Genomic DNA, 14,626 nt, shown 5'->3' on the forward strand with positions numbered 1-14,626 from the left:
TCTATGATTGTTAGCTCAAATTTTTAATATGGGCAAAATAATGGCTTGTTTGACTCGGGCAAATATCCCACCGCATGTTCACTTGAGAATTTAATGAGCGTTTGTTATTCTCTTTAAAAGCTTTGGATTCGTAGGTCATTTGAATCTTTAACATGTTATAAGCATGCATATCCATTTTTAAACCATGTGTAGAAAATATATCCTTCATGTAAAATTCCTAGATATTAGGATTGGACTAGTGGAATTTCCCAAACTTGGATAACAAAACTTTTGTGTTCATTTGTGGTGTGTGAATAAATTTTCTTCATTTACTTTTTTTATTGTTTTAAATTTTTTCCGTACATCAATTTTAAAATTAACATTTTGTTGTGATCTATTTGCCTTTTTTGTTTATGGGATGAAGGGAGAGTGAAAAAATAGAAGATTTGATTTAAGAAAAATGTGTACATCTAAAACGGAAATGGACAATGCACATATGTAGAGAGAGATAATTCCAAAGAGTGTATGTAATTTTTAGGGATTGTAAGCACTTTTTCGTTTTTATATCTCAGGTTTTGCAATTGTGGGGAAAAATGGGTTGCGGAGGATTTTTAACTGAGTGTTGAATTGCAATCCAGAAGTCATTTCATACAAAAATATAGCCGGTTACGCATGATAAATCACATTACAATCATCTGAGATTATTATGTCAGCTTTTTGCAAATGGGCAAAATAATGGCATGTTTGACTCGGGTAAATATCCCATCGCAAGTTCAGTTGAGAACTTAATGAGCGTTTGTTATTCTTTTTAAAAGCTTTGGATCCATAGCTCATTTGCATCTTTAAGATGTTTCAAACATGCATATCCATATTTAAAACATGTGTGGATGAAATCTCTTTCTTGGAAAATTCCAAGCTATAAGGGTTAAACTAGTGGAATTTCCCAAAATTGGAAAACAAAACTTTTGTGTTCATTTGAGTTGGGTGAGTTAATTTTCTTTATTTATATTTGATATTGTTTTAAATTTTTTCCATACATCAACTATAAAATTTTCATTTTTTTCTAAGCTTTTTGCCTTGTTCATTTTCGGGATGAAGGGAGAGCGAAAAGTCAAAGTTTTGTTTTAAGAAAAAAGTGTACATCTACAATGGAAAATCACAATGCACAATCGTAGAGAGATAATTCCAAATAGTGTCTGTAATTTTTAGGGATTGTAAGCTCTTTTTAGTTTTTATATCTCATGTTTTGCAATCGTCAAGAAAAATTGGTGGCAGACGATTTTTAACCGAGTGTTGAATTGCAATCCATAAGTCATTTCGTACGAAAATATAGCCCATTATGCATGATAAATCACTTTACAATCCTCTATGATTGTTAGATCAAATTTTTGAAAATGGGCAAAATAATGACTTGTTAGACTCGGGTAAATATCCCGCCGCACGTTCACTTGAGAATTTAATGAGCGTTTGTTATTCTCTTTGAAATCTTTGGATCCATAGGTCATTTGAATCTTTAACATGTTTCAAACATGCATATCTATTTTTAAAACATGTGTGGATGAAATCTCTTTCTTGCAAAATTCCAACCCATTAGGGTTAAACTAGTGGAATTTCCAAAAATTGGATAACAAAAATTTTGTGTTCATTTGTGTTGGGTGATTTAATTTTCTTTATTTATATTTGTGATTGTTTTAAATTTTTTCCATACATCAACTATAAAATTTTCATTTTGTTGTAAGCCTTTTGCCTTGTTTGTTTTCGGGATGAAGGGAGAGCGAAAAGTCAAAGTTTTGATTTAAGAAAAAAGTGTAAATCTAAAATGTAAAAGCACAATGCACAATTGTAGAGAGAGATAATTCCAAAGAGTGCCTATAATTCTGAGGGATCGTAAGCTCTTTTTAGTTTTTATATCTCAGGTTTTGCAATCTTCGGGAAAAATTGGTGGCAAAGGATTTTTAACTGAGTGTTGAATTGCAATCCATAAGTTATTTCATACAAAAATATAGCCTGTTACGCAAGATAAATCACTTGACAATCATCTATGATTGTTAGATCAAATTTTTGAAATTGGAAAAAATAATGACTTGTTAGACAAGGGTAAATATCCCCCCGCACGTTCACTTGTGAATTTACTAAGCGTTTGTTATTCTCTTTAAAAGCTTTGGATCCATAGGTCATTTGAATCTTTAACATGTTTCAAGCATGCATATCCTTTTGTGTTCATTTGTGGTGTGTAAATAGATACTTTTTATTTACATTAGTTATTATTTTAAATATTTTCCACACATCAACTCTAAAATTTTTATTTTGTTGTGATCTTTTTGCCTTTTTTGTTTACGGGATGAAGGGGGAACGAAAACTCAAAGTTCGGATTTAAGAAAAAAGTGTACATCTAAAATGGAAATGCACAATGCACAAATGTAGAGAGAGATATTTCGAAAGAGTGTCTATATGTTTTAGGGATTGTATGCACTTTTTCGTTTTATGTCAAAGGTTTTGCAATCGTCGGGAAACGAAGGAGGCGGGCGATTTTTAACTGAGTGTTGACTTCAAATGCATAAGTCATTTCTTAAAAAATATAGCCCGTTATGCATGACAAATCACTTTACAATCATCTATGATAGTTAGCTCAACTTTTTGAATATGGGCAAAATAATGGCTTGTTTAACTCGGGCAAATATCCCACTGCACGTTCACTTGAGAATTTAATGAGTGTTTGTTATTCTCTTTAAAAGCTTTGGATCCATAGGTCATTTGAATCTTTAACATGTTTCTTGCATGCATATCAATTTTCAAAACTTGTGTAGAAAAAATCTCCTTCATGTAAAAGTCCAAGATATTAGTTTTGGACTAGTGGAATTTCCCAAACTTGGATAACAAAACTTTTGTGTTCTTTTGTGGTGTGTGAATAAGTTTTCTTCATTTAATTTTTTTATTGTTTTAAATTTTTTCCCTACATCAAGAATAAAATTTTCGTTTTGTTGTGATCTATTTTCCTTTTTTGTTTACGGGATGAAGAAAGAGCGAAAAACTCAAAGTTTTGATTTAAGAAAAATGTGTACATCTAAAACGGAAATGCACAATGCACATATGTAGAGAGAGATAATTCCAAAGAGTGTCTGTAATTTTTAGGGATTGTAAGCACTTTTTCGTTTTTTAATCTCAGGTTTTGCAATCATCGGGAAAAATGGGTTGCGGACGATTTTTAACTGAGTGATGAATTGCAATCCATAAGTCATTTCATACAAAAATATAGCCCGTTACACATGATAAATCACATTTCAATCATCTATGAATGTTATGTCAGCTTTTGCAAATGGGTAAAGTAATGGCATGTTTGACTCGGGTAAATATCCCACCGCAAGTTCATTTGAGAATTTAATGAGCGTTTGTTATTCTCTGTAAAAGCTTTGCATCTTTAACATGTTTCAAACATGCATATCCATTTTTAAAACATGTGTGGATGAAATCTCTTTCTTGTAAAATTCCAAGCTATTAGGGTTAAACTAGTGGAATTTCCAAAAAATGGATAACAAAACTTTTGTTTTCATTTGTGTAGGGTGAATAAATTTTCTTTATTTATATTTGTTATTGTTTAAAATTTTTTCCATACATCAACTATAAAATTTTCATTTTGTTGTAAGCTTTTTGCCTAGTTTGTTTTCGGGATGAAGGGAGAGCGAAAAGTCAAAATTTGGATTTAAGAAAAAAGAGTACATCTAAAATGGTAAAGCACAATGCACAATTGTAGAGAGAGATATTTCCAATGAGTGTCTACAATTTTAAAGGATTGTAAGCTCTTTTTAGTTTTTATATCTCAGGTTTCGCAATCGTCAGGAAAAATTGGTGGTAGAGGATTTTTAACTGAGTGTTGAATTGCAACCCATTTGTCATTTCATACAAAAATATAGGCCGTTCCACATGATAAATCACTTTACAATCATCTATGATTGTTAGATCAAATTTTTGAAAATGGGCAAAATAATGACTTGTGAGACTCGCGTAAATATCCCACCGCACGTTCACTTGAAAATTTAATGAGCGTTTGTTATTCTCTTTAAAAGCTTTGGATCCATAGGTCATTTGAATCTTTAACATGTTTCAAGCATGCATATCTTTCGTTAAAACATGTGTAGAAAAAATCTCCTTCATCTAAAATTCCAAGCTATTAGGGTTGGACTAATGGAATTTCCCAAACTTGGATAACAAAACTTTTGTGTTTATTTGTGGTGTGTAAATAGATATTTTTTATTTACATTAGTTATTACTTTATATATTTTCCATACATCAACGGTAAAATTTTTATTTTGTCGTGATCTTTTTGCCTTTTTTTTTTTAGGGATAAAGGGGGAGCGGAAACTCAAAGTTCTGATTTAAGAAAAAAGTGTACATCTAAAATGGAAATGCACAATGCACAAATGTAGAGAGAGATATTTCCAAAGAGTGTCTGTATGTTTTAGGGATCGTATGCACTTTTTCGTTTTTATATCTAAGGTTTTGAAATTGGTGGGAAATGGGGGAGGCCGGCGATTTTTAACTGAGTGTTGACTTCAAATCCATAAGTCATTTCTTGCAAAAATATAGCCCGTTACGCATGACAAATCACTTTACAATCATCTATGATTGTTAGCTCAACTTTTTAATATGGGCAAAATAATGGCTCGTTTGACTCGGGCAAATATCCCACCGCACGTTCACTTAAGAATTTAATGAGCGTTTGTTATTCTCTTTAAAAGTTTTGGATCTGTAGGTCATTTGAATCTTTAAGATGTTTCTAGCATGCATATCCATTTTTAAAACATGTGTAGAAAAAATTTCCTTCATGTAAAATTCCAAGATATTAGTTTTGGACTAGTGGAATTTCCAAAACTTGGATAAAAAAATTTTTGTGTTCATTTGTGGTGTGTGAATAAATTTTCTTCATTTAATTTTTTTATTGTTTAAAATTTTTTTCGTACATCAATTTTAAAAATTTCATTTTGTTGTGATCTATTTGTCTTTTTCATTTACGGGATGAAGGGAGAGCGAAAAACTCAAAGTTTTGATTAAGAAAAATGTGTACATCTAAAACGGAAATGCATAATGCACATATGCAGAGAGAGATAATTCCAAAGGGTGTTTGTAGTTTTTAGGGATTCTAAGCCCTTTTTTTTTTATATCTCAGGTTTCGCAATCGTCGGGAAAAATGGGTTGTGGAGGATTTTTAACTGAGTGTTGAATTGCAATCCATAAGTCATTTCATACAAAAATATAGCCCATTACGTTTGATAAATCACTTTGCAATCATCTACGATTATTATGTAAACTTTTTCGAAATGGGCAAAATAATGGCATGTTTGACTCGAGTAAATATCCCACCGCAAGTTCACTTGAGAGTTTAATGAGCGTTTATTATTCTCTTTAAAAGCTTTGCATCCATAGCTCATTTGCATCTTTAGCATGTTTCAAAGATGCATATCTATTTTTAAAACATGTGTGGATGAAATCTCTTTCTTGCAAAATTCCAACCTATTAGGGTTAAACTAGTGGAATTTCCCAAAATTGGATAACAAAACTTTTGTGTTCATTTGTGTAGGGTGAGTAAATTTTCAATATTTATATTTGTTATTGTTTTAAATTTTTTCCATACATCAACTATAAAATTTTCATTTTGTTGTAAGCTTTTTGCCTTGTTTGTTTTCAGCATGAAGGGAGAGCGAAAAGTCAAAGTTTTGATTTAAGAAAAAAGTGTACATCTAAAATGGAAAAGCACAATGCACAATTGTAGAGAGAGATAATTCCAAAGTGTGTCTGTAATTTTTAGGGATTGTACGCTCTTTTTAGTTTTTATATCTCAGGTTTTGCAATCGTCGGGAAAAATTGGTGGCAAAGGATTTTTAATTGAGTGTTGAATTGCAATCCATAAGTCATTTCATACAAAAATATGGCCCGTTACGCATGATAAATCACTTTACAATCATCTATGATTGTTAGATCAAATTTTTGAAAATGAGCAAAATAATGACTTGTTAGACTGGGGTAAATATCCCCCCGCACGTTCACTTGTGAATTTACTAAGCGTTTGTTATTCTCTTTAAAAGCTTTGGATCCATAGGTCATTTGAATCTTTAACATGCTTCAAGCATGCATATTCTTTTGTGTTCATTTGTGGTGTGTCAATAGATACTTTTTATTTACATTAGTTATTATTTTAAATATTTTCCACACATCAACTCTAAAATTTTTATTTTGTTGTGATCTTTTTGCCTTTTTTGTTTACGGGATGAAGGGGGAACGAAAACTCAAAGTTCTGATTTAAGAAAAAAGTGTACATATAAAATGGAAACTCACAATGCACAAATGTAGAGAGAGAGATTTCCAAAGAGTGTCTATATGTTTTAGGGATCGTATGCACTTTTTCGTTTTTATATCTAAGGTTTTGCAATCGTCGGGAAATGGGGGAGGCGGGCGATTTTTAACTGAGTGTTGAATTTAAGTCCATAAGTCATTTCTTACAAAAATATAGCCCGTTACGCATGATAAATCACATTACAATCATCTATGATTGTTAGCTCAACTTTTTGAATATGGGCAAAATAATGGCTTGTTTGACTTGGGCAAATATCCCACTGCACGTTCACTTGAGAATTTAATGAGCATTTGTTATTCTCTTTAAAAGCTTTGGATCCATAGGTCATTTGAATCTTTAACATGTTTCTAGCATGCATATCAATTTTTAAAACATGTGTAGAAAAAATCTCCTTCATGTAAAATTCCAAGATATTAGTTTTGGACTAGTGGAATTTCCCAAACTTGGATAACAAAACTTTTGTGTTCATTTGTGGTGTCTGAATAAATTTTCTTCATTTAATTTTTTTATTGTTTTAAATTTTTTCCGTACATCCACTATAAAATTTTCATTTTATTGTGATCTATTTTTCTTTTTTGTTTACGGGATGAAGAGAGAGCGAAAAACTCGAAGTTTTGATTGAAGAAAAATGTGTACATCTAAAACGGAAATGCACAATGCACACATGTAGAGAGAGATAATTCCAAAGAGTGTCTGTAATTTTAGGGATTGTAAGCACTTTTATGTTTTTGTATCTCTGGTTTTGCAATCGTCGGGAAAAATGGGTCGCGGTCAATTTTTAACTGAGTGTTGAATTGCAATCCATAAGTTATTTCATACAAAAATATAGCCCATTACGCATGATAAATCACATTACAATCATCTATGGTTGTTTTTTCAGCTTTTGCAAATGGGCAAAATAATGGCAAGTTTGACTCGGGTAAATTTCCCACCGCAAGTTCACTTGAGAATTTAATGAGCGTTTTTTATTCTCTTTAAAAGCTTTGCATCTTTAACATGTTTCAAACATGCATATCCATTTTTAAAACATGTGTGGATGAAATCTCTTTCTTGCAAACTTCCAAGCTATTAGGGTTAAACTAGTGGAATTTCCGAAAATTGGATAACAAAACTTTTGTGTTCATTTGTGTAGGGTGAATAAATTTTCTTTATTTATATTTGTTATTGTTTAAAATTTTTTTCATACATCAACTAAACAATTTTCATTTTGTTGTAAGCGTTTTACCTAGTTTTTTTTCGGGATGAAGGGAGAGCGCAAAGTCAAAGTTTTGATTTAAGAAAAAAGTGTACATCTAAAATGGTAAAGCACAATGCACAATTGTAGAGAGAGATAATTCCAAAGAGTGTCTACAATTTTTAGGGATTGTAAGCTCTTTTTTTTTTTATATCTCAGGTTTTGCAATCATCGGGAAAAATTGGTGGTAGAGAATGTTTCAAGCATGCAAATCCTTCTTTAAAACATATGTAGAAAAATTCTCCTTCATGTAAAATTCCAAGCTATTTGGGTTGGACTAATGAAATTTCCAAAACTTTGATAACAAAACTTTTGTGTTTATTTTGGTGTGTGAATAGATATTTTTTATTTAAATTAGTTATTACTTTATATATTTTCCACACATCAACGGTAAAATTTTTATTTCGTTGGGATTTTTTGCCTTTTTTGTTTACGGGATGAAGGGGGAGCGAAAACTCAAAATTCTGATTTAAGAAAAAATGTACATCTAAAATGGAAATGCACAATGCACAAATGTAGAGAGATATTTCCAAAGAGTGTCTGTATGTTTTAGGGATCGTATGCACTTTTTCGTTTTTATATCTAAGGTTTTGCAATCGTCGGGAAACGAGGGAGGCCGGCGATTTTTAACTGAGTGTTGACTTCAAATCCATAAGTCATTTCTTTCAAAAATATAGCCCATTACGCAGGATAAATCACTTTACAATCATCTATGATTGTTAGCTCAACTTTTTAATATGGGAAAAATAATGGCTTGTTTGACTCGGGCAAATATCCCTCCGCACGTTCACTTGAGAATTTAATTAGCGTTTATTATTCTCTTTAAAAGCTTTGGATCCATAGGTCAATTGAATCTTTAACATGTTTCAAGCATGCATATCCATTTTTAAAACATCTATAGAAAAAATCTCCTTCATGTAAAATTCCAAGCTATTAGGGTTGGACTAATGGAATTTCCCAAACTTGGATAACAAAACTTTTGTGTTTATTTGTGGTGTGTGAATAGATATTTTTTATTTACATTAGCTATTATTTTAAATATTTTCCACACATCAATTGTAAAATTTTTATTTCGTTATGATCTTTTTGCCTTTTTTGTTTACTGGATGAAGGGGGACCGAAAACTCAAAGTTTTGTTTTAAGAAAAAAGTGTACATCTAAAATGGAAAAGCACAATGCACAATTGTAGAGATTGATAATTCCAAAGAGTGTCTATAATTTTTAGGGATTGTAAGCTCTTTTTAGTTTTTATATCTCAGGTTTTTGCAATCATCATGAAAAATTGGTGGCAAAGGATTTCTAACTGAGTGTTGAATTGCAATCCATAAGTCATTTCATACAAAAATATAGCCGGTTACGCATGATAAATCACTTTACAATCATCTATGATTGTTATGTCAGCTTTTGCTAATGGGAAAAATAATGGCATGTTTGACTCGGGTAAATACCCCACCGCAAGTTCACTTGAGAATTTAATGAGCGTTTGTTATTCTCTTTAAAAGCTTTGCATCTTTAACATGTTTAAAACTTGCATATCCATTTTTAAAACATGTGTGCATGAAATCTCTTTCTTACAAAATTCCAAGCTATTAGGGTTAAACTAGTGGAATTTCCAAAAATTGGATAACAAAACTTTTCTGTTCATTTGTGTAGGGTGAATAAATTTTCTTTATTTATATTTGTTATTGTTTAAAATTTTTTCCGTACATCAAATATAAAATTTTCATTTTGGTGTAAGCTTTTTGCCTAGTTTGTTTTCGGGATGAAGGGAGAGCGAAAAGTAAAAGTTTTAATTTAAGAAAAAAGTGTACATCTAAAATGGTAAAGCACAATGCACAATTGTAGAGAGAGATAATTCCAAGGAGTGTCTACAATTTTTAGCGATTGTAAGCTCTTTTTAGTTTTTATATCTCAGGTTTTGCAATCGTCGAGAAAAATTGAAGGTAGAGGATTTTTAATTGAGTGTTGAATTGCAATCCATAAGTCATTTCATACAAAAATATAGGCCGTTTCGCAAGATAAATCACTTTACAATCATCTATGATTGCTAGATCAAATTTTTGAAAATGGGCAAAATAATGACTTGTTAGACTCGGGTAAATATCCCAGCGCACGTTCACTTGAGAATTTAATGAGCGTTTGTTATTCTCTATTAAAGCTTTGGATCCATAGGTCATTTGAATCTTTAACATGTTTCATGCATGCATATCCTTTTTTAAAACATGTGTAGAAAAAATCTCCTTCATGTAAAATTCCAAGTTATTTGGGTTGGACTAATGGAATTTCCCAAACTTGGATAACAAAACTTTTGTGTTTATTTGTGGTTTGTTAATAGATATTTTTTATTTACATTAGTTATTACTTTATATATTTTCCACTCATCAACTATAAAAATTTTATTTTGTTGGGATCTTTTTGCCTTTTTTTTTTTACGGGATGAAGGGGGAGAGAAAACTCAAAGTTCTGATTTAAGAAAAAAGTGTACGTCTAAAATGGAAATGCACAATGGACAAATGTAGAGAGAGATATTTCCAAAGAGTGTCTGTATGTTTAACGGATCATATGCACTTTTTCTTTTTTATATCTAAGGTTTTGCAGTCGTTGGGAAACGGGGGAGGCCGGCAATTTTTAACTGCGTGTTGACTTCAAATCCATAAGTCATTTCTTACAAAAATATAGCCCTTTACGCATGACAAATCACTTTACAATCATCTATGATTGTTAGCTCAACTTTTAAATATGGGAAAATAATGACTTGTTTGACTTGGGCAAATATCCCACCGCACGTTCACTTGAGAATTTAATGGGGGTTTGTTATTCTCTTTTAAAGCTTCGGATCCGTATGTAATTTGAATCTTTAACATGTTTCTAGCATGCATATCCATTTTTAAAACATGTGTAGAAAAAATTTCCTTCATGTAAAATTCCAAGATATTAGTTTTGCACTAGTAGAATTTCCCAAACTTGGATAACAAAACTTTTGTGTTCATTTGTGGTGTGTGAATAAATTTTCTTCATTTACTTTTTTTATTGTTTTAAATTTTTTCCGTACATCAACTATAAAATTTTCATTTTGTTGTGATCTATTTTCCTTTTTTGTTTACGGGATGAAGGGAGAGCGAAAAAATCGATATTTTGATTTAAGAAAAATGTGTACATCTAAAACGAAAATACACAATGCACATATATAGAGAGAGATAATTCCAAAGAGTGTATGTAATTTTTAAGGATTGTAAGCACTTTTTCGTTTTTATATCTCAGGTTTTGCAATCGTCGGGAAAAATGGGTAGCGGAGGATTTTTAACTGAGTGTTGAATTGCAATCCATAAGTCATTTCATAAAACAATATAGCCCGTTAAACATGATAAATAACATTACAATCATCTATGATTATTATGTCAGCTTTTTGCAAATGGGCAAAATAATGGCATGTTTGACTCGGGTAAATATCCCACCGTAAGTTCACTTGAGAATTTAATGAGTGTTTGTTATTCTCTTTAAAAGCTTTGCATCCATAACTCATTTGCATCTTTAACATGTTTCAAACATGCATATCCATTTTTAAAACATGTGTGGATGAAATCTTTTTCTTGCAAAATTCCAAGCTATTAGGGTTAAACTAGTGGAATTTCCCAAAATTGGATAACAAAACTTTTGTGTTCATTTGTGTTGAGTGAGTAAATTTTATTTATTTATATTTATTATTGTTTTACATTTTTTCCATACATCAACTATAAAATTTTCATTTTGTTGTAAGTTTTTTGCCTTGTTTGTTTTCGGGATGAAGGGAGAGCAAAAAGTCTAAGTTTTGATTTAAAAAAAAAGTCTACATCTAAAATGGAAAAGCAAAATGCAAAATTGTAGGGAGAGATAATTCCAAAGTGTCTGTAATTTTTAGGGATTGTAAGCTCTTTTTAGTTTTTATATCTCAGGTTTTGGAATCGTCGGGAAAAAAACGTGGCAGAGGATTTTTCACTGAGTGTTGAATTGCAATCCATAAGTCATTTCTTACAAAAATATAGCCCGTTACGCATGATAAATCAGATTAAAATCATCTATAATTGTTATGTCAACTTTTGCAAAAGGGCAAAATAATGGAATGTTTGACTCGGGTAAATATCCCACTGCAAGTTCACTTGAGAATTTAATGAGCGTTTGTTATTCTCTTTAAAAGCTTTGCATCCATAGCTTATTTGCATCTTTAACATGTTTCAAACATGCATATCCATTTTTAAAACATGTGTGGATGAAATATCTTTCTTGCAAAATTCCAAGCTATTAGGGTTAAACTAGTGGAATTTCCAAAAATTGGATAACAAAACTTTTGTGTTCATTTGTGTAGGGTGAATAAATTTTCTTTATTTATATTTGTTATTGTTTAAAATTTTTTTCATACATCAACTATAAAATTTTCATTTTTTTGTAAGTCATTTAAATCTTTAGCATGTTTCAAGCATGCATATCAAGTTTTAAAACATGTGTAGAAAAAATCTCCTTCATGTAAAATTCCAAGCAATTAGGGTGGACTAATGGAATTTCCCAAACTTGGATAACAAAACTTTTGTGTTTATTTGTGGTGTGTGAATAGATATTTTTTATTTACATTAGTTATTACTTTAAATATTTTCCACACATCAACTATAAAATTTTTATTTTGTTGTGATCTTTTTGCCTTTTTTGTTTATGGGATGAAGGGGGAGCGAAAACTCAAAGTTCTGATTTAAGAAAAAAATGTACATCTAAAATGGAAATGCACAATGCACAAATGTAGAGAGAGATATTTCCAAAGAGTGTCTGTATGTTTTAGGGATCGTATGCACTTTTTCGTTTTTATATCTAAGGTTTGGCAATCGTCGGGAAACGGGGGAGGCGGGCGATTTTTAACTGAGTGTTGACTTAAAATCCATAAGTCATTTCTTACAAAAATATAGCCCGTTACGCATGACAAATCACATTACAATCATCTATGATTGTTAGCTCAACTTTTTGAATATGAGCAAAATAATGGCTTGTTTGACTCGGGCAAATATCCCACCGTACGTTCATTTGAGAATTTAATGAGAGTTTGTTATTCTCTTTAAAAGGTTTGGATCCGTAGGTCATTTGAATCTTTAACTTGTTTCTAGCATGCATATCCATTTTTAAAACATGTGTAGAAAAAATCTTCGTCATATAAAATTCCTACATATTAGTTTTTGACAAGTGGAATTTCCCAAACATGGATAACAAAACTTTTGTGTTCATTTGTGGTGTGTGAATAAATTTTCTTCATTTACTTTTTTTATTGTTTTAAATTTATTCCATACATCAACTATAAAATTTTCATTTGGTTGTGATCTATTTCCCTTTTTTGTTTACGGGATGAAGGGAGAACGAAAAACTTAAAGAGTTGATTTAAGAAAAATGTGTACATTTAAAACGGAAATGCACATTGCGCATATGTAGAGAGAGATAATTCCAAAGAGAATCTGTAATTTTTAGGGATTGTAAGCACTTTTTCATTTTTATATCTCAGGTTTTGCAATCGTCGGGAAAAATGGGTTGCGGAGGATTTTTAACTGAGTGTTGAAGTGCAATCCATAAGTCATTTCACACAAAAATATACCCCGTTACGCATAATAAATCTCATTACAATCAACTATGATTATTATGTTAGCTATTTGCAAATGGGCAAAATAATGGCTTGTTTGACTAGGGTAAATATCCCACTGCATGTTCGCTTGAGAATTTAATGAGTGTTTGTTATTCTCTTTAAAAGCTTTGCATCCATAGCTCATTTGCATCTTTAACATGTTTCAAACATACATATCCATTTTTAAAACATGTGTGGATGAAATCTATTGCTTGCAAAATTCCAAGCTATTAGGGTTAAACTAGTGGAATTTCCCACATTTGGATAACAAAAATTTTGTGTTCATTTGTGTTGGGTGAATAAATTTTCTTTATTTATATTTTTTATTTTTTAAATTTTTTTCCATACATCAACTATAAAATTTTCATTTTGTTGTAAGTTTTTTGCCTCGTTTGTTTCCGAGATGAAGGGAGAGCGAAAAGTCAAAGTTTTGATTTAAGAAAAAAGTGTACATCTAAAATAGAAAAGCACAATGCATAATTGTAGAGAGAGATAATTCCAAAGAGTGTCTGTAATTTTTAGGGAGGGTAAGCTCTTTTTAGTTTTTATATCTCAGGTTTTGCAATCGTCGGGAAAAATTGGTGGTAGAGGATTTTTAACCGAGTGTTGAATTGCAATCCATAACTCATTTCATACAAAAATATAGCCCGTGTCGCATGATAAATCACATTCCAATCATCTATGATTATTATGTCAACTTTTTGCAAATGGGCAAAATAATGGCATGTTTGACTCGGGTAAATATCCCACCGCAAGTTCACTTGAGAATTTAATGAGCGTTTGTTATTCTCTTACAAAGCTTTGAATCCTTTGCTCGTTTGCATCTTTAACATGTTTCAAACATGCATATCCATTTCTAAAACATGTGTGGATAAAATTTCTTTCTTGCAAAATTCCAAGCTATTAGGGTTAAACAAGTGGAATTTCCCAAAATTGGATAACAAAACTTTTGTGTTCATTTCTGTTGGGTGAATAAATTTTCTTTATTTTTATTTGTTATTGTTTTAAATTTTTTTCATACATCAACTATAAAATTTTCATTTTTTTGTAGGCTTTTTGCCTTGTTTGTTTTCGGGATGAAGGGAGAGTGAAAAGTCAAAGTTTGATTTAAGAAAAAAGTGTATATCTAAAATGGAGAAGCACAATGCAAAATAATAGAGTGAGATAATTCCAAAGAGTGTCTGTTATTGGTTGGGATTGTAAGCTCTTTTTAGTTTTTATATCTCAGGTATTGCAATCGTCGGGAAAAATTTGTGGCAAAGGATTTTTAACTGAGTGTTGAATTGCAATCCATAAGTCATTTCATAAAAAAATATAGCCCGTTACGCATGATAAATCACTTTACAATCATCTATGATTGTTAAATCAATTTTTTTGAAAATGGGCAAAATAATGACTTGTTAGACTCGGGTAAATATCCCACCGCACGTTC

This window comes from Aristolochia californica, unplaced genomic scaffold (assembly GCF_029961685.1).
Source record: "Aristolochia californica isolate CCGP_79_NKW_82.1479 unplaced genomic scaffold, dmAriCali1.0.hap1 SCAF_7, whole genome shotgun sequence".
Lineage (NCBI taxonomy): Eukaryota > Viridiplantae > Streptophyta > Magnoliopsida > Piperales > Aristolochiaceae > Aristolochia > Aristolochia californica.